General features: G+C 44.2%; 1 long non-coding RNA gene and 1 other non-coding gene across 2 annotated transcripts; both read right to left on the bottom strand.

The window, feature by feature from the left end:
• Window positions 1-1,666: 1,666 nt before the first annotated feature.
• LOC123458861 lies at window positions 1,667-23,972 on the bottom strand. Its single transcript, XR_006635815.1, has 3 exons — window positions 23,799-23,972; window positions 2,840-2,877; window positions 1,667-2,227 (listed from the first exon to the last, which is right to left on the bottom strand). It is a non-coding gene; the product is annotated as an uncharacterized LOC123458861 (long non-coding RNA).
• On the bottom strand, window positions 7,064-7,196 carry LOC123459144. Its single transcript, XR_006636052.1, has one exon. It is a non-coding gene; the product is annotated as a small nucleolar RNA SNORA33 (small nucleolar RNA).
• Window positions 23,973-24,109: the final 137 nt, after the last annotated feature.

Here is a 24,109-nt window from a genome sequence, read left to right as displayed (position 1 = left end):
AGTTTTCACACTCTCTGATGGGTATTAAGTTTCTATAGTCAGAAGCTTTTCTCAAAAAATTTGCAATAGAAAGAATGAAAAGTGGGACTGGGAAGATGGCTCAGTAGTTAAAGGTGTTTGCATGCAAAGCCTGCTGGCCAGGGTTCAGTTCCCAAGCCACCCATGTAAGCTGGATGCCAAAATGACACAGATATCTGGAATTCATTTGCAGAGGCAAGAGGCACACACACACACACCCCTAAAACTTTTAAAAAAGAAGAGCTATTGCCAGGTGTGGTGGCATATGCCTTTAATCCCAACACTTGGGAGGTAGAGGCAGGAGGATCACTGTGAGTTCCAGGCCAGCCTGAGACATAGTGAGTGAATTCCAGGTCAGCTTGGGCAAGACAATACCTCAAAACAAAACAAAACAAAACAAAACAAAACAAAACAAAAAGTTATCATAAAATAACAAATATACACATATGAGAAAAAATAACAGTACCACTCCAGTATGCTTCCAGACAGACAACTTAAAATGATAAGAAGAATTAAAGGTTACTGGTATTTCTTCTAAAGCAGAAGAAAGAGGGCTTTATTTGAATGTAGGAAACCCAGTATGAAGGGTGATTGCATGCTGGTACATCTTTGGAAGATGCTGTAAGAGCTGTTCAGGGGCCGAGGACATGGCTCATTGGTAAAGTGCTTGAGACCTGAGTTTGATCTCCAGAGCCCACATAAAATTCCAGGTTGTATGCACCTGTGGCAACACTGGAGAGGTGGCAATGGAATCTTTGGGACATGCTGAGTAGCCATTCTGGCTAAGTCAGTGAGCTGTTTATTCAGCAAGAGATACTGTTTCAACGAATATGGTAGAAAGCATCAGCCAACACACACACACACACACACACACACACACACAAGCATGTGCACCAGCATTGTATATCATGCATGCACAGACCACACATGCATATACACATGCCAGAAAATCTGTTCCAATGACCTCTGGTCCTGACTGCTACCTTGCAGAAGTGCAGTCACTAACCTCTCCAAGTGGTTAGCCGTGTTATTTTTTTTAAGACTTATTTTTTATTATTTATTACAGACAGAGCGAGAGGGAGATAGAGAAGATGAGAAGGGGCGCGCCAGGGCCTCCAGCCACTGCAAATGAACTCCAGACGCATGTGCCACCATGTGCATCTAGCTTACATGGGACCTGGAGAATCTAACCTGAGACCTTGGGCTTCACAGGCAAGTGCCTTAACCGCTAAGCCATCTTTCCAGCCTAGCCATGTTATTTTTAAAGCCTCTTCTATTTTCTACAACTGTGTCATGCAAATCTAAAATCTCTAAGTTACAATGATTTTCTATTTTTGGACTCTCTGAAGCCCTTCCTCCCAAAGGGGACACACTACTTGGTTTATTATTATTATTATTATTATTATTATTATAAATTTTTTTTAAAAATTTATTTATTTGAGAGTGACAGACACAGAGAGAAAGACAGATAGAGGGAGAGAGAGAGAATGGGCGTGCCAGGGCTTCCAGCCTCTGCAAACGAACTCCAGACGCGTGCACCCCCTTGTGCATCTGGCTAACGTGGGACCTGGGGAACCGAGCCTCGAACCAGGGTCCTTAGGCTTCACAGGCAAGCGCTTAACTGCTAAGCCATCTCTCCCGCCCTTGGTTTATTATTTTTGTCACTATTAAGATCAGATACGCCCCAACTCTAACATGGACGTCACAAAGTGAGTTTCTATTTATAGGAAATTGCTAGGAGAGGAAAAAAAAAAAAAGCCCTGGCATTCTAGTAAGCAGCTATATATAAGCAGCCCACAGCATCTGAGCAGGCCAAACTGCGTTGCTGCACTTTGCCAACAATCAATGCTGCAGCAGCTGGGAGGAAGGGAGGCAAGGTTTAACAATTCAAACAGACATGAACTGGGTACTTGCTTTGGGCGAGACTGCCTGGGAGGCAGCAGAGACTATAAATGAAAACCAAAATATAGTTGCTTTCCACAAAGAGTGAGTAAAACGACTGAGCCAAGACCGAACGTGACAATATTTCGCCAGATGTCCCACAAGTGCTATGGGCTTGAGGATGAAGAGATGTCTAGTTGAGAAAGTCCTGGAGGTGTTGACGGCAGTGATGGCATAGGAGGAGACTGGATTCTGATTTCTGTGCGTTGAGAAGATCCTGGCAGATGCTGGGAGAAAGCATGAGTCTCTGCCATGAGGCCTGGTTTGGCTGGAGGGTAAGAGATGAGGTAGGTAAGTATCAGAGGGTTGAAGGCATTCCCCACACCCTGGGCATCCCTACACCTATGCCTCAAGCCCCAACAACCTCTAATCTACCTCCTGGCTCTGCTGTTCTGGACCTTTTGCATAGATTGAGTCACACAGCTTACACTTTATAGAAGTAAAAGAGTCTCTACCTGGGGACCTTGAAGGCTTCCTGAAGACCATGATGCCTACAGGACAGAGGGGATTAACTGGGTGGAGAAGGTGTGTCTAGTCACTTGAGAGCCTGGCTTGTCCTTTGGGCTGTCATGTGCTCCCTGGGACTATGGATGGATAAGGAGGAAGGGGAGATAAAGAACGAGAGAGTCACTAGGTGAACTCTGGGTCATTCCCCAAGTGCAGTGGTCATTAGAAAGACCTAAAATCGGGACTAGCATGCTCACACTGCCCCTGTACAAGGTGCCCCAATCTGGAGAGGACACTGCAGGTCTCACAGGAAGACAAGGGACAGACAGCATGAACTAGAAGCTCATCCAGTCACACTGACTTCTGGACCCAGCAAGTCCAGAGACACAAACAGGCTTGTCCCAGACACGGAGTGGTTGTGTGAAATCCTTACCATATCCAGCTGCTTTCTGCTTTATTTCCATTCAAAACCTAAATATATAAAAGAAAAGTAGGTCATTCAAGTACAGTTGAAAATATTTACAATTAGATAGCCAAAGATAGAAAGCGAGACAATGTAATGATGTGTTGTTTGACACACAATAATAACAGAATGCTAGTGGGTAGTCTTGCTTCTTAGCTTTTTGTACATACAGTGTAGAAGCGGACAACATCTGGAATAAGCAAGCATTACATTTTATGTCATGAAATATATAAAATCAACATACCAAGGCTTTCAGTTTTGCTTTTTTCTTTAAAGATGAAAGCTGGTAGAAACATTTTGCATTCCAACATGAAAGAAACTGCTAACACATCTGTACATTTCTTTTGCAAATTTCATATGAAAATTTAATGCTGTCCCATGGAAACTTGCTCAGCTGCAAACAAACCATCCTGGACATCAGATCAAATACTAAATAGATTACTGCATGCTCGTGTAAATGATGACATTAGATGTTACACAGAAGGAGGGTTTTACATCTTCAGTGAGATATGGCTTAAGGGCCATAGAAGTCACCCATTGAAAGTGTACAATTCAGTGGTTGTAATGTATTCACAGGAGCCAGGCATCTGGCTCACCATCTGATATTAGAACATTTCCTTCACCCTACAATGAAACTCCATTATCAACAGGCCATCCCATGAAATGCACAAACCTGTGACCACGATTCTATTTTCAAATAGATTAACCTATATACATTTTCTCATTCTGGTACTATAACTAAATAGAATTAAATACTATGAAATCTAAGAGAGATTTTTTTTTTCTTTTCAAATTTTTTTTTATTAACAACTTCCATGATTATAAAAAATATCCCATGGTAATGCCCTCCCTCCCCCCACTTTCTGCTTTGAAACCCCATTCTCCATCATATCTCCTCCCCCTAAGGGAGATTTTTTATATATGTTTTGCATGTGTATGTTTTGTACATGGAGTGTGGTGTATGTAGATGCAGGCAGCCTGTGCACACGAGTGGAGGCCAGAGGAGAATCCAGGTGTCCCTCCCCCATTGCTCACCTGCATGTTTCCTGGAGACAGAATCTCTTACTGATTCCAGAGCTTGCTGCTTTTGCAAGCCCTAGAGATTCCCTGGTCTCTGCTCTCCACAGAACTAGGGCTACAGATGTGTGTGGCCATGCCTGGCTGTCCATCCAGGTGCTGGGGAATCAAATGCAGGTGGTCTTAAGTCCCTTCAGGCTCTGATGCTTGTGTGGGAAGTATTCTTACCCACTGAGTCAATTCCCTAGCCCCTATTTTTATAATTGCAATAGCTATGCACTCATACCAAATGAGTGGTCCAGCTTAATTGCTTTTCCTGATGAGAAGCATTAGGGGAGCTTCTATCTAGACTGTAGGTCAAGCATTCAGTTTCTGTGTGATGCTTGGTGAAGACTGTCTACTTCGTCAACAAAAACGGTAAGCATACGGGTTCTAATTGCCTCTGAATGTGCCAGACTTACAACTCCCACATGTCCTGATGTATCCTAAATGCACAGCCTAAAAACAGATTGGCCTGTTATCCCGATTTATCTTCTTTTCTTTCTTTTGTTTTTTTTTTAAACAATTTTTTAATTATTTATTTATTTATTTGAGAGCGACAGACACAGAGAGAAAGACAGATAGAGGGAGAGAGAGAGAATGGGCGCGCCAGGGCTTCCAGCCTCTGCAAACGAACTCCAGATGCATGTGCCCCCTTGTGCATCTGGCTAACGTGGGACCTGGGGAAACGAGCCTCGAACCGGGGTCCTTAGGCTTCACAGGCAAGCGCTTAATCGCTAAGCCATCTCTCCAGTCCTTTCTTTTGTTTTTGAGATAGGGTCTCTCTATAGCTGAGGGTCTGCCACCTACTGTGTGGCTCAGGCTGGCAGCAAACTCATAGCATTCTTCCTACCTTAGCCTCCAACTGAGATTATAGGCATGAGCTACCATGCCTGCCGGTGTTACCTTGATTTATACAGCATGTTCACACCGCCCGTACTGAACTCAATGCCCTGGTTTCCACCTATAGCAATTATATACGTACCTGCTAAAGGGATTCCCATATGCAAATTATTGTACTGCTCACATTTCAGAAACAGTTAGTCTCTTTGATTACATACATGTAAAGTCTTAAGAAGTTTTAACTAGTGTTGGCAAAATTCATGAAAATGGCTTGTTTTCTTTCTTAAATTCTAATTTCAGACAGCAGTCTCTATTCTTTATATGATTTGGTTGTCATTTCACTTTTCAGGATGTGTGTGTGTGTGTGTGTAGAAAGTGTTGTGTTGTTGAGTTGCGTGTTTAGTGTATGCATGTGTGTGCAGATGTGTGTGTCCCATGAACATGCTGCAGAGGCCAGAGGAGGCAGCTAAGTATCTTCCTTTATCACTCTTCCACCTTAATTCCCTGAGACAGAGTCTCACGTAGGCCTGGAACTCACCTGTTGTGGTTCGACTGGCTGGTCCAGGAGCCCCAGAGATTCTCCTGTCCCCACCCTCCTCGGTGCTGGAATTGATGGCATGTGCATCCATACCTAGCTTTTTTTTTTTTTCCTTCAGTTTTTTGAGGTAGAGTCTCACTCTAGCTCAGGCCAACCTGGAATTCATCATGTAATCTCAGGGCGGCCTCGGACTCATAGTGATCCCTCTACCTCTGCCTCCCGAGTGCTGGGATTTGTGGGTGCTGGGGCTCAAACTCAAGTCTTCATGCTGGTTCAGCAGGTGCTCTTCCCCAGCGAGCCCTCTCTCTGGCCCCCATCATTCACTTCTTTAAAGGTTTATTAAGTATCAACCAGTGACGCTATTGCTACTGGTGATTTGATGTAATCTCTTTCCTCACAGTAGAAATTAGACCATAAATTTACCATAAAGGCAGCTTTATATGCAATCAATTTATGGTCTACATGAGAAACTAGAGTTTGTCAACAGTTGATTTCCTGGTAACCCATTTCCACAACACTGACTCTGCAATTCTGTCTCTTAAGTCCATCAATGCCACATGGACACTCAATTGTAGAGAAATACATGGACTGTTTGTTTCTATGAAATGGCTATTAGTGAAGTGTGCTTCAAGTATGGGGACATGAGGTTTGAGACTGCCAGCATTCAAATCTCCAGATCATGCATGCCTGTCACCCCACTCTCACAGGGGAGCAGAGACCTTAGAGTTGGTGGAAGTAGAACCACACAAGTTCTATAAACAGTTAAAAGAGACCCTGGCTCAAAACAAGACCAAATACAAGAGCAATGGATCATGTGGTCGTTTCAATGTGATAATTTGAATGTCTAGTCCCATAGACTCAGGTGTTTCATTAAAATTGAGCTTGCCGGGCTGGAGAGATGGCTTAGCAGTTAAGCGCTTGCCTGTGAAGCCTGAGGACCCTGGTTGGAGGTTCAATTCCCCAGGACCCACATAAGCCAGATGCACAAGGGGGCGCACACATTTGGAGTTCATTTGCCATGGCTGGATGCCCTGGTGCACCCATTCTCTCTCTCTTTCTCTCCCCCTCTCCCTCTTTCTCTGGCAAATAAATAAATAAATAAATAAATCAAATATCTTTAAAAATACATTTAAACAATTAGCAAGAGCCCAAAAGCCATCTGACAAAACAAGGTAGGTTAAAATGTTGACTTGACCCAAATCTCATCTTTTCCCACTAATAGCTAGTTGCTCAGTCATATTTACATTTGAGTGGGGGGTAGAATTTTTCAATAAACTTTCACAGAGAACAATGACATTTTCCCCAACTATGAGATTCCATCCCCTTTAAGAGAAAGAAAAATATATTTTTTTAGAGTAAAAATATATTTATTTAAGAGTAAATTTAAGGAAAAGAACATTTAGTAGTGCTGAACATAAAGGGCAGTACACGACATGATACATCTGCACACATGACACATGTGACACCTGTGGCTAGTCACATACCCTACACTGACCTGACCTCACTCCACTCTCCTGTCCAAAAAAACAAAATAGGCTGGGCGTGGTGGCGCATGCCTTTAATCCCAGCACTCAGGAGGCCGAGGTAGGAGGATTGCGTGAGTTCAAGGCCACCCTGATCCTGGACTAGAGTGAGACCCTGAAGAAAAATATTTTTTTTCTTCAAAAAAATATGCAATTTATTAATTCTTAGCTTTCATTAAACTTAGAACAAGTTACATTAAAATTAAGTCTTATGAAAATGCTTCAACATTAAGGTATTGTAGCCATTTTCAGGGACCTTAATGACCTCAACTGTCCTTAAGGCTCGTAACATGGCATCACTATTGCCAGCTCTCTACATTTCTGCAGAAACACATTCAGATAAGCAGACCAATTAGTTAGCTGGCTAAGAAAAATATTTTTGATGCTGCTTTTATTTGAAAGCTCATTGCACAGTGGAAGGAGAGAGAGGACCATCAAGGCTCAGTAAGATTATCTCCAGGAGTTATCTCTTGGAGTTTTCACTTTAGTATTTTATTTTACTCACATTTAAAAAGTTCCACAGTGAGTTGGGCATAGTGGCATATGCCTTTAATCCCAGCACTTGGGAGGCAGAGGTAGGAGGGTCACCATGAGTCTGAGGTCACCCTGAGACTACATAGTGAATTCCAGGTCAGCCTGGACTGGAGTGAGACCCTCCCCTAAGAAACCAAAATAATAATAATAATAATAATAATAATAATAATAATAAAATAGGCAAGTAAATAAATTCCACAGTGTGCATATATTGCTCTTGTATAGGAAGAAAAATCTTTCCTATTTTTTTTTTTTAAGGAAGACACTATCACATGCTGTTTTCATTTTTCCTCAGATTTGTGCTCCTTTATCAATGGAATGGATGGTTCTTAAGGGTGAATGTGCCATGCCAGTAACATATTTTTCTTAAGTCATTTTTTGTGATTAAGTTATAGACATTGCTTAAAGTTAATGTTTTGAGGTCACTTCCTGCCTCCCTGTGGGAGTAGGCAACAGATCCCCCAGCTATGGCTTTACCAGTAGCCCTGGAGGGATGCAGAGATGGACAGGCGTGTCCTGTGTGCTCAGCTTACACAGCCTCTTCACCAGACCAGGACCAGCAGCTAGGGCTGGAACGGCTCTGCAAACCAGGAGGCACAAAATATTTTCTTTAACCATTCCCAGACAAAATCAACCAGGAGCAGTGCCTCTCCATGCAGTCCTCCCCTCCACCTAAACTAAGATTTTCACAATATGAAATTTTCACGGAAACTGCCTTCACTGCAATAGGTCCAGGTAATTTATTTGATAAAAGAATGGCAACGGCAAGTACAGTATAATTTGCGTGGTGACAAATTGTACTGATCCTTCCAGGAAGAAAGGACACTGCTGTGCGTGGATTGGATCAGGGCAGGGTCAAGTATAAGCACTTGGGTTTAATATGCAGCTCCCAGAATCATCGCTCTCTCCTTTCAGAAGATAGATGCAAATTATAGCTAATAAAGTTATCATGAGTAATTGCTGCCCCTCCTCTCCTGCATGGCCAGCGTGTTTGGAGCGAGGAAGAGGCAGTTATGAATGAGACACCTATAAATTATGAATTAGGACGTGCCTGATGGAGCACTCCTCATTTTCACCCAAGTCAAAGACATATTTTTAAAGATTAGTGGGACCAATTATGAGATGTGAGGTCAAATCGACTTACAGCTTCAGCCAGCAGGGTGAGGACTGCCATATGCACAAAGTCCTTGAGACCCACCCTTCCCCCCCCCCCCACACACACACCTGAGATGTCACAGGGAGGCAAAGGAGGAGGTGTTTCATTTTCACAGGATAATTGCTGGGAAAATAGGAGACAAGGAGCTATGAAAGGTTGGATGCAGTTTCCCCTTGCATTGTGAATAGAAATAGCTCACAAGGAGTGAATGGGTCACTCACACCCACACTGCTTTTTTTTTTTCTTCTTATTTTTGGAGCCCTACCCTGTCAGCCCTGAGCCAGGTTTTGGGGGTTGTGATGGATGCATGTACTCTAGCAGCTTCTATTTAGCATCGAGGCAAATGGGCAGCAAGAAGTGGCAAAGACCTAAGAACCCTCCCAAATGCCTCGGGTACTGTGAGAAGGAAGAGAGGCCTCAGCCAGCCTCGTGTGACTGACAAATTAGCAGATAACACAGGGCCTAGGAATGGTGCCTGTCTGTCTTGAATCCAATGGTCATCTTGTCTGAGAGCTGGCTTGGGAACCTGGAGAAGAGTTTACCAAATCATAAACATTTGTCTTTATTCAGCTGTCATCTTTTCTGCTGGAGCAGACAGCAGACCCAGGCAGAAGCAGTGCCAAAGGCTGGGCTAGGATGAAGGATACATATGGGAGACTATCTAAGAGGTACATCTCAGTGATGAAGTGAGCCTGGTATTGGGGTAAGTGGAGGGAGCGAGGCTTGTGGACAGAGCAGAGATAACAAAGAAAGAGGTGGGAAGGCATAGACCTGAGTAGGAGCAGGCTGCCTTCACTTGGCTGCTTTATAAGAGAGAATCATGTGAAAGGCTGCCTTAAGGATGGTTCTGGGGTTGAAGAATGGCTTAGTGGTTAAGGCAGTTGCCTATGAAGCCTAAGGACCCATGTTCAACCCTCCAGATCCCATGTAAACCAGATACATAGGGCAAAGGCAAGCACAAGGTGGCACATGCCCACTAGGTGGTGCAAGCGTCTGGAGTTCAGTTATAGTTGCTGAGGCCCTGGCACACCAATTATCTCTCTTGTCCTCTCTCTCTCTCCCCATCTAAAAAAAAAACAGAAGCTGATTCTGGAGACCCATAAAGGGTTGGCTCCCAGCGAGCCAGACTGCAAGCAAGCTGAACTAAGATCCAAGGGTCTAAGTAGTCACTCACAGAAGCAGGTAAGAAGCAGGGGAGATGCTGTACAGTGTATCACAGCAAGGTGGCTACAGCTACACGATGGTGTGCTCCACTGGAAACTCTTCCAAAGGCTGACTTTGTACTCACAGAGGCAGGGAAATCTTTGCTGTGTGTTTAACAACTCACATGCAGAGACAAGAATCAGATAGCAGTATGTGGTGGTTTGATTCAGGTGTCCCTCATAAACTTAGGTGTTCTGAATGTCAGGTCCCCAGCTGATGGAGATTAGGGAATTAAATCCTCTTGGAGGCAGAGTATTGTTGGAGACAGGCTTAGGGGTGTTATAGCCAGCTTCCTCTTGCCAGTGTTAGCCATACTCTTCTGTAGTTGTTGTCCATCTGATGTTGGTCAGGAGGTGATGTTCACCCTCTGCTCATGTCATCATTTTCCCCTGCCATCATGGAGCTTCCCCTCGAGTCTGTAAGCCAAAATAAAACCTTCTTTCCACAAGTTGCTCTTGGTCAGGTGTTTTCTGCAAGTAATGTGAACCTGACTGCAACAGTGAAATTGATACCAGGAATGGGGGTCATTGCTGCTAGAAACCTAATTGTATGGCTTTTGGCTTTGTGGAACTGCTTTGCAGAGGAATGTGGGTGAATTTGAAATTGTGGCCTAAGAGACACCTTGCAGTGCTGTTAAGTACAGCTTGATAAACTATTATGGTCAGAGTTGAAAGACCTGAATGCAGTAAGAACTATGGACTGTGAGGTTTGGTTTATGAGGATGAGAAAGAGCTTTGCCTGGCCTGGGGTAGAATCAGTTTGTCCGAGAGGCATGCTGTTATGCCCACATCCTGAGAACTTGTGCAGGGTTGCATTGCATTGAAATGGAATGGTGTGAGCAGAGGAATATGACACAGAAAGAATGAAATCTTTGGGTGAAACTGCTGCCTATTCAGCTGCAATTGAGAGATTATAATGATTGAGATTGGGCCAGCTGACCTGCATTGGAACAGCAGAAAGCATACAGTCTTTTGAAGGGGCCTGAATGCTCAAGGAGGGTCCTATTCTTCAAAGTCTGCTTTATTTCCCTCCTGGATTAACAAATTGGCAGTCTACCTGGTATTATGGAGTATAAGAAATGCAGGAAAGAGAGAGTCATTGAATTTGTAACACAGTTTTGTATTTTAGAAGCAGCCATGGATATTGTGAAGCAGGCTTGTTGGATTACCTGAGTGGAGATCCTATTGGAACCATGAGGATGAATCGTGGGTTGCAGTGGAGACCCGATGGAGATGCCAGGACTATGAGATGGCTGCCAAAGAAAGCTGCTGGCATCAGATGAAGGGTTTTCCAGGACTGTGAGTAGTCTACCTGGAGGGTTGGAATTGGAACTCCAGATACTTGTTACTGGTTAGAATTATCAGACTTGGAGACTTGTCACTGACTAGAGTTGTTGCATTTGGAGCTACAGATTTTGATGTTTGTCCTCTTTAAAACTTTTATTGGTTGAATATTTCTTTGCTATGCTCAGGGCTATCTTTTGCAGTGTGAATGTTTATTTTGTGCCATTATGGTTTTGTTGTTGTTGTTGTTGCCTTTTTTTTTTTTTTTTTTGTATTATGGCTCAGTTAAAAGACGTTGGACTATGAGGATGTTTGAACATCACTGGGATTGATAAAAAACTATGGGGACTTTGAAAGATGGACTGAATGCATTGTATTTCATACCATATATATCAGTTTATGGGGGTCAGGGATGGAATGATTCAGGTATCCCCCATAAACTTAGGTGCTTCTGAATGCCAGGTCCCCAGCTAATGGAGACTTGGGAATTAAAGCCTCCTGCAGGCAGTGTATTACTGGAGGCAGGCTTATGGGTATGATATCCAGCTTCCCCTTGCCAGTGTTTGCCATACTCTCCTGTTCTATTGTCCATGTGATGTTGGCCAGGAGGTGACGTCCACCCACTGCTCATGCCATCATTTTCCCCTGCCATCATGGAGTTTTCCCTCGAGTCTGTAAGCCAAAATAAAACCTTCTTCCCACAAGTTGCTCTTGGTCAGGTGTTTTCTGTCAGCAATGCGAACCTGACTGCAACACAGTTGGACCCAGGTCTTCTGTCCTGAGGCACCAGCAGCTCACCTTGGATGCCCATCTAAGAGTGACTTGTGAGAGCTACCCAAGACAGAATGTTAGTTGTTTCTTAAGTCAGTCTTTCATAAAAATGTAATGAACTTCTAGAAAACTCACTGGAGATTGCAGGATTCAGAGCACATGATGAGCAGCGAGGTTCAAGGGAACAAGGGCAGCCAGGCCACGCCTGTCCACCCTCACTGCTAAGCCACCCTCTGTGGGTATGCCTGGGGCAGAATCTGCTAGGGATCACAATCTTGCTGTGGACACTTTGCCTCTGGGGCTGAACTCCCCCACCCACTCCTGATAGTTGCATCATCTGCTTACTCTGTCTACTTACTGGGAAAGAACCATTGTGACTCCTTTGGGACAAACATTTTCAGAGGAGCCAAATCTATTTGAAACTTTTCTGGCACTATTGGGGGTCATCTATGTCCCAAGACATTGTACTGAGTAGGGAGACAAGGAGCTCAGGCTGGACATGTGCATGGAGGGGAGGCTGCTCTTGTGGTTTGAATACGAAGGAACCCCTAGCGACTCATGTGTTTGTGATTAAGTCTCATACTCAACCCCCAGCTGGTGGAGCCTTGCTGAAGGAAGTGTGATGTTTATTACTCCAGTCCACTTGGTGTTTGGAGCTAGCTTGCTCCCTCTTGTTGCCCCCTTCCAGTTGATAGGACAAGGTATGATGCTAAACTTCTGCTCTACCATGATGAAACTTCCTCTCAAAACTGTAGCCTGGAGTAAACTCTTTTCTCCTGCAAGCTGCTTCTGGTCAGGTGTTTTGTCCCAGCAGCAAAAAAGTAACTGCAACAGAAGCCTTTGCCAAGGAGCTGCCACCAAGCCACAAGAGGTTAATAAGTATCCACTGCTGCTATGCCAGGGATGAGAAACCATGCTTCATGGAGAGAACCGGGTGGTCCTGCCACACTGGATCAGAATTCTGGCTTCCTGTCTTGTGTTTCCTGTTTCAGTGTCTGCTTCCTGGCATAGTTTTTATGGGTTGTCATAGTATGGGGACCCAGAAGCGGGGCAGGTCACATGACTTAGCAGTTCTGGGGAAGCTCTGCTCTGATGTGGTAGTGAGGAAAATTAAGAAGCAAGCTAGTACACACTATAGCATCCCAGGAGGCCAGCAACCAGTAGCACTGGACACCCTTAAAAGTGAGGAGAAAGAGTGTCATGAATAAGACATTTCATCCCTCTGCTCTTTCTGCCCCTTCCGCTACATAAGGATGGGACAAGAAATCCCTCATGAGGTCCAGGCAAACTAGGCAAACTAGAAACAGCCTCAGTGTGAACTTGTAAAGGAAAATTATATATATAGACTTTATCCCAAAGAGAGAAATAGAAGAATTATAGAAAGCCACAAAAATACCAAAAAATAAATAAAGAATGAAAGAAAGAAAAGAAAAGAGACACACTGAAAGAAAAACACCAGAAATGCAGATGTCTGTATCTGTGATCCATGGCCATGCCAGCCAAATCCCACATCCAGGTCAGGCAGACCTACAGCATGTTCAGAGTACAGCTCTGACCTCTGAGCAACAGGGGAGATAGCCTGGGGACTCCAGTGTTCAGTGCCACTTGCAATGCAAATCAAAGTTGGAAGGACTCAGGGCATAAATCACATGTTCATCTCAATTGATGCAGAAAAGGCCTTTGACAAAATTCAACATCCTTTTATTATTAAAGTTCTGGAGAGGAGGCTGTAAAGATAACCTAGGAGTTAAGATGCTTGGCTGCAAAGCTGGGTTCAATTCCCTAGTACCCACATAAGGCCAGATGCACGAAGTGGCATATGCATCTGGAGTTCATTTGTAGTGGCTGGAGGCCCTGCTCTCTTTCTTTCTACTGTCTCTCTCTGCTTGCAAAGTAAATAAAAATATTATATCTCTCCATTTCTCTCTCTCTTTCTCTCTCTCTCTCTCTCCTTGCAAATAAAGAAAATTCCTGAGAGGCTAAGGGTAGAAGGACATATATCAGCATAATAAAGGCTATATATAACACATCTTTAGCCAACATCATCCTAAATGGAGAAAAAAACTCAAGGCATTCATTTAAAATAAGGAATAAAACAAGGGTGTGGTGGTTTGATTCAGGTGTCTCCCATAAACTTAGGTGTTCTGAATGCTAGGTTTCCAGATGATGGAGATTTGGGAATTAATGCTTCCTGGAGGCAGTGTATTGCTGGGGGTGGGCTTATGGGTATTATAGCCAGTGTCCCCTTGCAGTATTTGACACACTCTCCTGTTGCTATAGTTACCAGTTGTTGGCCAAGGGGGTGATGTTCATCCTCTCCTCCTGCCATCACTTTCCCTTGCCATCATGGAGCTTCCCCTCAAGTCTTTAAGCCAAAATAAATCCTTTTTCCCTAAAGCTGATCTTGGTTGGGTGATTTCTGCCAGCAATGTGAGCTTGACTGCAACATTATAATTGGTACAGAGGAGTGGATTGCTGCTAGACACCTGACTGTGTGGCTTTGGCCTTTTGAGCTGATTTTCAAGAGGAATGTGGAAGGATTTGAAACTTGGCCTGAGAGATGCCTTTCAGTGCTGTAAGTACAGCTTGATGGACTATTCTGGTCAGAGTTGAAAGACCTGAGTGCAGTAAGTACTATGGACTATGAGGTGTGGCTTATTAGAATGAGAAAGAGCTTTGCCTGTACTGGTCTAGAAGCAGTCTGTGTGAGAGGCTTGCTGTTATGGCCATGTCCTGAAAAGCTGTGCAGGGTTGCATTGCATAGAAATGGACTGGTATGAGCAGAGGGATATTGCACAGAAAAAATGAAATCTCTGGATGAAACTGCTGTCTGTTCAGCTGTAATTATATGAGAAATTACAACCATTGAAATTGGGCCAGCTGACCTGCATTAGAACCACAGAAAGAATGCAGTCTTTTGAAGAGGTCTGAATGCTCAAGGAATGCCCTTTTCTTCAAAGTCTGCCTCACTCCCCCTATGGATTAACAAATTGGCACTCTACCTGGTATTATGGAGTATCAGAAATGCAGGGAAGAGAGGGTCATTGAATTTGCAACAGTCTTGTGTTTTGGAAATGGCCATGGGTAATGAGAAGCAGGTTTGCTGGATGTGTGCATGGAGACCTGATGGAGCCTTGAAGATGGACTGTGGGTTGCAGTGGAGACCCATTGGGGATGCTGGGACCATAGGATGGCTGCTAATAAGAGCTGCCAGCCCCATATGAAGCTTTCCAGGACTGTGAGTAGCCTAGCTGGAGGGACAAATTGGAACTCCAGAGACTTATTGCTGGTTAGAATTATTGGACTTGGAGGCTTGTTACTGGCTAGAGTTGTTGAACTTGGAGTTATAGAGTTTGATGTTTGCCCTGTTTAAATCTTGTATGGGTTAAATATTTCTTTGTTATGCCTAATGCCATCTTTTGCATATGAGTGTTTATTCTGTGACATTATGTTTTTTTTTTTTTAATTTTTGGTAATATGGCTCAGTTAAAAGACTTTGGATTATGGGGATGTTTGAACATCATTGGGATTGAACAACCTATGGGGACTTTTAAAGTAGAATGCATTGCATTTTACATTATATATGGTTATCAGTTTATGAGGGCCAGGGGCGGAATGTAGTGATTTGATTCAGGTGTCCCTCATGAACTTAGGTGTTCTGAATGCTAGGTTCCCAGCTGATGGAGATTTGGGAATTAATGCCTCCTGGAGGCAGTGTATTGTTGGGAGTGGGCTTATGGGTGTCATAGTCAGTGTCTCCTTGCCAGTGTTTGGCACACTCTCCTGTTGCTATTGTCCATATTATGTTGGTCAGGGGGTGATGTCCACCCTCTGCTTACGCCCTCATTTTCCCCTGCCATCATGGAGCTTCCCCTCGAGTCTGTAAACCAAAATACCCACCCCCAAATCTGCTCTTGCTTGTGTGATTTCCACCAGCAGTGTGAACCTGACTGCAACAAAGTGTTTCCACATTCTCCACTCCTAGACAACATAGTGCTTGTTGCAGTCAGCTTTGTGTTGCTGTTAGAAAATACCTGAACTGAATAGCTTGTGGGAGGACAGGGTTTATTTTGTCTTACAGACTCAAGGGTAAGCCCCATGATGGCAGGGGAAAATGAGAGCATGAGTAGAGGGCAGACATCACCTCCTGGCCAACATCAGGTGGCCAACAGCAGCAGGAGAGTGTACACCGTCAAGGGGAAGCAGATATAACATCCATAAGCCTGCCTCCAACAATACACTGCCTCTAGGAGGCTCCAATTGGCAAATTTCCACCTGCTGTGGCCTTAGCATTCAGAACACCTAAGTTTATGGGGGACACCTGAATCAAACCACCACAGTGCTTGAAGTGTTAGCTAGAGCAACAGGATAATACAATAAAATAAAACAGATACAAATAGGAAAGGATGTGGTTAAGGTAGCCTTATTTGCAGATGGTGTGATTCTATACATAAATGACCCTAAATACTCCACCACAAAACTTATAGTTGATAATACTTTTAGTAAAGTGGCAGGATACAAAAACAAGATACAAAAATCATGACAAGCATATGGTAAAAGAAATCAGGGCAACAATCCTATTTGTAATAGCTTAAAAAACTGGGTTGGAATATATCTAACCAAGGAAGTAAAAGACCTCTATAATGAAAACTTTAAAATATTGAAGAAAGTAATTGAGAAATATGCTAGAATATGGAAAGACCTCCCGTGTTCATGGATTGGAATAATTTTGCTTAAATGGCCTTCCTATTGAAAGCAATCTAGAGTCTTACTGCAATCCCAATCAAAATTCCAGCACCATTGTTCACAGAAATAGAAAAGACAATTCTAAAATTCATATGGAAGCACAAAAAGCATATTTAAGAGACAGAGAGAGAGGGAGAGAAAATGGGAACACCAGGGCCTCTTACCACTGCTAATGACTCCAGATGCATGTGCCATATAACGCATCTACCTTTGTGTCAGTACTAGGGAATCAAACCTGAGTCCTTAGGCTTTGCAGGCAAGTGCCTTAACCACTGAGCCTTCTCTCCAGCTCCATAGATAAATACTTTTAAAGTGTCCAATATCCTTAGTTATCAGGGAGATGCAAATTGAAACTACTTAGAAATTCCATTTCACTCTAATCAAATGGCTATCATAGCAACAACAGACATCAGGTGCTGGTGAACTTGTGGAGAAAGAAGGACCCTTATTCAATGTTGGTGTCTGGAGCGGCCATTATGGAAAGCTGTGTAGAGGTTTCTCAAAATAGCTAAAAATAGAGCTATTGTATGACATAGCTATACCTCCTTGTAGTTATCTGCTCCTTGCTGGGACAATACACATCACCAAAAGCAGCTGATGGGAGGCAAGTGTTTATGTTGTCTTATAGTCTTGACAGGAAGCTTCATGATGGCAGGGGACAGCATGACTCATGCAGATGCTGGACATCACCTCTGCCACAGCAGGCGGAAACCAGCAACAGGAGAGTAAGCGGACTAATGCTGGCAAGTTAGGGGCTAATAAACCTCAACATTCATCCTCAGTTGGAATGTCTGTATAGGTTAAAAAGCTTGAAAGGAGTCATGGGAGAAAGTTTGTGTGTGTGTGTGGGGGGGGGACATAGAACATATGGGATGTGAATGTAGCGGAGGGTGAGTGAGAGGGAAAGGCAGGTGAAGGATGGTGTGAGAAAAGGGGCCGTGGAGTAATCAGAAGTAAGGATATGTGAATAAGCCTTATGGAAACCCGCTGCTTGGTAATTCAATAAAAAGATAATTATCTTTTTTGAGGCAAGTCCAACAGACTGGCCTTTTTTGAGTGTGTGTGAGAGAGCAAGAGTGAGAGAGAGAGAGAGAGAATTGGCATGCCAGCGCCTCCTGCTACTCTAATCAAACTCCAGACATGTGTGCTACCTTGTGTGCATGTGAGACCTTGCTCAGGTATCGCCTTGTGTGTCTGGGTTATGTGGGATCAGGGAGTTGAACATGGGCCCTTAGGCTTCACCAGCAAGAGTGCTTCAACTGCTATGCCAGCTTTCCAGCCCAAAAGATACATATTTTTTAAAGTGTTTGAATGAAGGTCTCCCACATGGGTGGTGCTCCCAGAAGCCATAGGTTATTAACCATACATTCCAGTGCCAGGGATGAGACACTTCCAAGTGAACTGTTGGTCAAGATGGACACAGAGGTCCTTAAAACAATATGGGTTGCTCTTGGTTGCTCACGAAAACCAGATAGGAAGTTCCTACCATGGAAGATATCAGGTTTTGGTTGCAGCACACAGAAAAGCTGCTGGGGAAGGGCCATCCACAGTCCTACCCACTATGGACTCTGTAGTTGCTACAACTGACCTGCCAGGCAAGAAATGCCCTGTAGTGTAATAGTGGCATGCATGCTATGAGAGTAACCACCTGATTTCTGATTGGATTTCATGCCTGGTAACGTAAGCCTTCCCAAAAGCCCATGGCTAGATAACGCAGGCTCTAGTGGGGAAGTCTAACAACTGTGGTTATACTAAATGCACAACAGCATGGCCACCTACTTTTTAAGTATTTATATCTGTCCCCACTATTAGTACTGCTTGAAGTCTCTGTCACATAAGTCTCTTACTACCACGGTGTGGTGGTTTGAATAGATGGCCCCCAATATATTCAGTTGTTTATAGTTTGCATCTGCAGCCACCTGGCTGGAGACAGTGTCACTGGCTGGATCTTAAGGGGTGGTGGGTTTGAGATTTCAATCTAAAGATATGCAAAGTGTGCCTAGCTGGAGTTCCTGAAGTGTGCTGTGGCTTTTGGCTTTAGGCTCGTGCTTCTGTCTGTCTGCTTGGGCCTGTGAAGGCAGGCCAGCTTCTTCTGCCATTATGGAACTTCCCCTGGATCTGTAGGCTTCAATAAATCCCTTCCTCCATAACTGTGCCTGGTCTGGAAGTTCATCTCAGTGAACCTGAAGCTGTCTGCTACACATGCGTAATGGTTAATGCAGAGATGCATAGCTGGCAAAACTTCCAAGAATAAGTGATGACTGTGTGCTCAGCCTCAAACAGGACATCTAAACCAATCCCTCCAAGGGTAAGGGAACCTTGCAGCAAAGCAACAATAAGAGTAGGGTGGGGGGAGGAAGCCTGCAAAAATGCTCCTTGTATGCAACATAGACGTTATGTTCGTGAATTCGCAGCAGCTGCGGCTTCTTGCAGAAGACAGCCTGTCAATAGTTCACCTTCAATGGGGAAGGGTTACATGAGACCTCAGACCTCCCAGAGTAGCTAATGGTTGGTGGACGAGGGGGAGCCAGGTTCTTCAGTGACTTAGTCACAGGTAAATTGTCCATTTCATGGTAATTAATCTTACACCCATGATCATTCAAGCAGGCCTGCTTTCACTCAATGAGTAAAAAAAAAAGGAAGGCAGGGGTTTCACAGTAAAGAGGATAATTTTGTCAGGGAGGAGGTAAAATTTTGGTCTTAGACATTCTAGCCTCTAGAACCATGAGAGATACACCCCTGTTATCTACAAATGACCCAGAGTTTTGCTATAGCAGCTCAAATGGATGGGCTGAGTCAGTCAATTCCTATCAGAGTGAGAACAAAACACTGCTCCTTCCATGATGACAGAAGTCCCACATGACCACCCTGCCACCAGCTACATTCCTTGGACATGAGCCATAGGGAAGGCACGTGTGGTTCTGTGGCTGCTTTGTTGTGTCCTCTTGGCAGTGGTTGTAGAAGTGCCTCAGTGAGTAAAAGCCCTGGCTACTGAGACACTTCTAGCCCCATCCTTTTCAAATGCTACCAGTCCATCAGGTAGGGATTGATGGGGCTGGCTGGGTGTTGTCCACAGCAAAGTCATCTGACCCACCTCAGAAAAAAAATCACAGTCTTTCACCCATGAGCCTTTGTATGGGTTATGCCCTCATGTACAGGGAGGCCTACTCCTGGAATCCGTATCACTTGTGTTTCTTCTGAATCTTAACCACAGAGTTACTGTACATATGCAGTACAGAAGGTTCCTGCCGTCTCTCCTCTCAGGTCAAATGAACAATGAGGTCCACTTCTGCAGCTTTGCTCACTGGAAGATTTTCTGCTACTGCTGGCCTCCTGAGACATAGCTAATAGATCTCCAATGCTACATCCACCTCTTTGTGTGTATTTACCCTTATCCACACAGGACTTTATATAAACAAATGATTAAGCTAAGACCACAGGCACAACCTGGTTGTGCAGCACAAGATCTGCCCAACATCTTTGGGTACTTTAGGGTCTTCTCCCACATGATGGGGTGCTGTGGTGAAAGCACAACTTCTCATCTAGTTGGTCAGACATCACCCTCTTTGTGATAGACAGCCCAGTCAAAAAGGGTTTCAACTCTATAGGAACTAAGTTGAAGGCGATGCCTAGAAAGTAGTGAGCTGCTGTGGCATGGTCCAGCGTGGCTCTGCAGTTCAGAAGGTCTGCACTGTTATTCATCAATGATTAATGTGATTTTCATTGGTGATACTCTTCAGACCCCATGAGCCTTGCACCCTGAACTTTTCAGTACTTCTGGACACCAACTCCTAGCTGTTAGAATGTGTGGCAGAGTGGCAAGCCAGATGGGAATATGCTGCCTCAAAGTCCTAACTGGTCGAGTAGATATTAAGCCTATTTCCTGTGGCAAACAGGGTCCCTAGTAACCACATACTGGTTGAAGGGTAAGCCTGAAGAGATGGTTTGTACAATTAGTTGTTGAGTGAAGATAAGGGGCTGGTGTTGATAGAGGAGATGTTAAGAGTTGGGCTGAGGGTGACAGAGTGTTACAATGTCACTTGTTGATTGAAGATGAAGGGCTAGTGTTAACAGTGTTAGTTGTTAGGGGATGAACTGGTGTTAGTTCACTTGTCGGCTGAGGGCAAGGACCAGGTATTAGTACTATCAGTTGTTGGGTGACGGCGAGGACATGGTGCTGATAGTGCCTGTTGTGTGGGGAAGGTAAGGATGTTGTGCTAACACTATCAGTTGTTGGGTGAGGATGAAGACGTGGTGTTAAGTGTCAGTTGTTGGGTGAAGGTGAAGATGTGCTGTTAACAGTCTGCTGTTGGGTGAGGGTGAGGCCATGGTGTTAACAGTGACAGTTGTTAGGTGAGGGTGATGATGTATCACTTCACAACCTATGCTTATACATTTTCTATTGGTTCTGCTGTTTTTCTTTTATTTATTTGTGTGTGTGTGTGAGAGAGAGTGAGAATGGATGCACCAGGGCCTCTAATCATTGCAAACAAAGTCCAGACACATGCAACACCTTGTGTATCTGGCTTACATGGGCACTGCAGAATCAAACTTGGGTCCTTAGGCTTAGCAGTTAAGAGCCTTAACCACTAAGTCAACTCTCCAGTCCTGGTTCCACTTTTTAAAAACATTTTATTATTTATTTATGTGTGTGTGAGAGAGAAAGAGGCAGAGAGAGAAAGAGAGAGAGAGAATGAATGGGCATGCCAGGACTTCCAGTCACTGTAAATGAAATCCTAACACATGAGCCACCTTGTGCATCTGACTTATGTGGGTACTGAAGAATCAAACCTGGGTCCTTAGGCTTCACAGGCAAGTGCTTTAACTGCTAAGCTATCTATCCAGCCTCCTGGTTCCACTTTTTTTTAAAAAATATTTTTTACTTATTTGGGAGAGAGAGAGGAAGAGAGAGAGTGGGTGTGCCAGGGCCTCCAGCCACTGCAAACGAATTCCAGATGCATGAGCCACCTTGTGCATCTGGCTTACATGGGTCCTGGGGAATTGAACTTGGGTCCTTTGACTTTGCAGGCAAATGCCTTAACCACTAAGCCATCACTCCAGCTGACTCCCCCAGTTCCACTTTTTATGAAGCAAGATTTCTTAATCCTTTTCTACTTGTAATTCCTTTTGACCTGAGAAACTTTTTCATGACTACTGCATATACAGGAATTAAGTAATGATACAAATCCAGCATTTACTGAGAATAAAACATATCACATAACTTTATTAACGATAGAAACAAACTTTGCTTTTGAAGTTTTTATTAGCATGTATATTAATAATCCCTTTCCCCCAACAGTCCCTCTTCTTCTGTTTTTTTTTTTTAATATATATATTTCCTACTTATTTGAGGGAGAGAAAGAAAAAGAGGCAGATAGACACACAGAGAGAATGGGTATGCCAGGGCCTCCAGCCACTGCATATAAACTCCAGACGCATGCGTCACCTTATGCATCTGGCTCATGGGGGTCCTGGGGATTGAACCTGGGTCCTTTGGCTTTGCAGGTAAGCACCTTAACTGCTAGGCTATCTTTCCAGCCCTATTTTTTTTTTAAATTTTTATTTTTGGTGAGCCAATATGCTTAATCAGTGTTACTTACAGAACATGGGTGGGGGCTTATTTGTAGGAGCATTGGTAACTTATCAGTGGCTACATCACTGAAGAAAATGTCTCTCTCACTCCCAGTGACCATTATCTGGCTATAAATCTTCAGGGAGGGATGGGCCCTTCGTCTTCCCATGACAGAATGTTAAGACAAGCCCAATCTTGTGCAGATGATTACAACTGCCGAAAGGTCAAGAGTGCAACAGCCGCATCATGCCTGGAGGACAGTGTTTCCTATTGCTTTATCTCTTCCTCCCACTTTTATAAGATTTCTGCTCCTCTTCCATGATGTTATCTAAGCTTGGAGGTCAGTATGATGAAGATGTCCCATTTAGGGTGGAAAGATTGATTGTAAGAGCCACAGGGTGGGAGGTACTATCCAGAGACATTATTCACTCCTCCCCCATGACTGACTGCTTCTCTCATGACTTATAATCCACAGCCCCATGGTGAACACCAACAATCCCACTGAGGAGGGCCTTCAGTGGAATGGCAGCGGGGAAGTGAGAAATCATGGTAACAACACATAATGTGTCCATACAGAGTTTCTACTTATAAAACAAAAAGATGCCCCACTTATGGCTGAGCACTCAATAGCCACTATATCAGATATATATATATGTGGACACATCTTTGTCTTTTCACAAGGTCAGATTCTATTTATTAAACAACAATGTATCTACAAGCAGTGCCAGTTTCACCGGCTGCAATTTATCAAGTAATCTGGATTTCACTTGATTATATGGATGTTGGCAATCATTAGCTCTTTTATTCCCATTTGTATTACTTTCTTGCTGCTGAGACTAAATACCTGAAGAAAAAGAAAAGCAACTTATTTTGGCTCATGGCTTGGAGTTACAGTACATTATGGCAGGATAGGCATTGCAGTAAGGGCAGCTCTAGCTGTGATGGCAGCTGGTCACATTGCATATACAAGATGGAGAGTGAGACAGACAGAAAGGGAGAGATGGATGCTGGTGCTCTACTAGCTTTCCCCTCTTCATTTAGGCTGGGACCCCAGCCTACAGAATGGTGCTCAGTGGCTGTCAGACGAGAAAACCCATGCCAGAGCTCAGGGACAGAGGCAGATAGATGTCCTTTGCTGTGGCAAATTTTCTGGATGTTTCTCCTTAAGCAGTGTTTGCACATTTTGATTCTGATACTCCTTTTTATTTTCCGTATAATCCCAGGTGAGGGGATTACATACAACGTGTCTGCTAAGCACAGGCGTCTGGTGCCTATGTGCACCAGAAATAGGACTGGACATTTTCACAAGTGTCATTTATTGGTATAAATGCTCAGTGTGTGCCTCCTAGGTGCTGGCTGCTTATTTGTATTAAAAAAAGATGTGGAGTAACTCAGGTCAAGGCTATTGATTTGTACAACGGAGTTACTCAAGAACAGGCACAGCCCGAAAGCAGCTATTTTTATACAACACTGAGTAATCCAGAACAGGACGGGCTTGTTCTCCTGAAGGTGGTAATAAAAGACAACATTAACTTAAAAGAGTGAGTACGGTAAGACTAAATTCCGAAAAAGCATTGGCCCTAGTTTGGGGTAGGTTGGAAACCACAGGGCATTTGCTAGGCTTGGATCCAGGGCCCGGTCTGGCTAGCAAGGCCGAGGCCTGCCAGGTTCACCTTTTGCCCATGAACTGTAAGCCCTGCATACCTGGATGGACGCAGGAGGGAACGGAGAAATGTGGCCACATGAGCCCCAGGCACCTTCACTCTCTGTAGCCGGGCTCCCAGGACAGCGAGGGGTTGTCCTCCAACGCAAGTGAACCCGAGGACCAGAGAGCCGAGGAGAGAGTGACCGAAACTCGGCAAAAGCCCGCGTACTCCAGAATTTGGGCCGCCACGCACGCGCACCACGACGGAGGTGGGGCCCGGACGCAGGGGCTCTAGTGCAATGACGTCACCTATGGGGGCGGGGCCTTAAGGACGACACCGCGCCTTCTCTCCTCTGACGTCATCTGGCGC

Source organism: Jaculus jaculus, chromosome 2, assembly GCF_020740685.1.
Source record: "Jaculus jaculus isolate mJacJac1 chromosome 2, mJacJac1.mat.Y.cur, whole genome shotgun sequence".
In the NCBI taxonomy this organism is placed as follows: domain Eukaryota; kingdom Metazoa; phylum Chordata; class Mammalia; order Rodentia; family Dipodidae; genus Jaculus; species Jaculus jaculus.
Note: the sequence above shows the minus strand (reverse complement) of the source record. Positions and strands in the feature narration are given on the sequence as shown.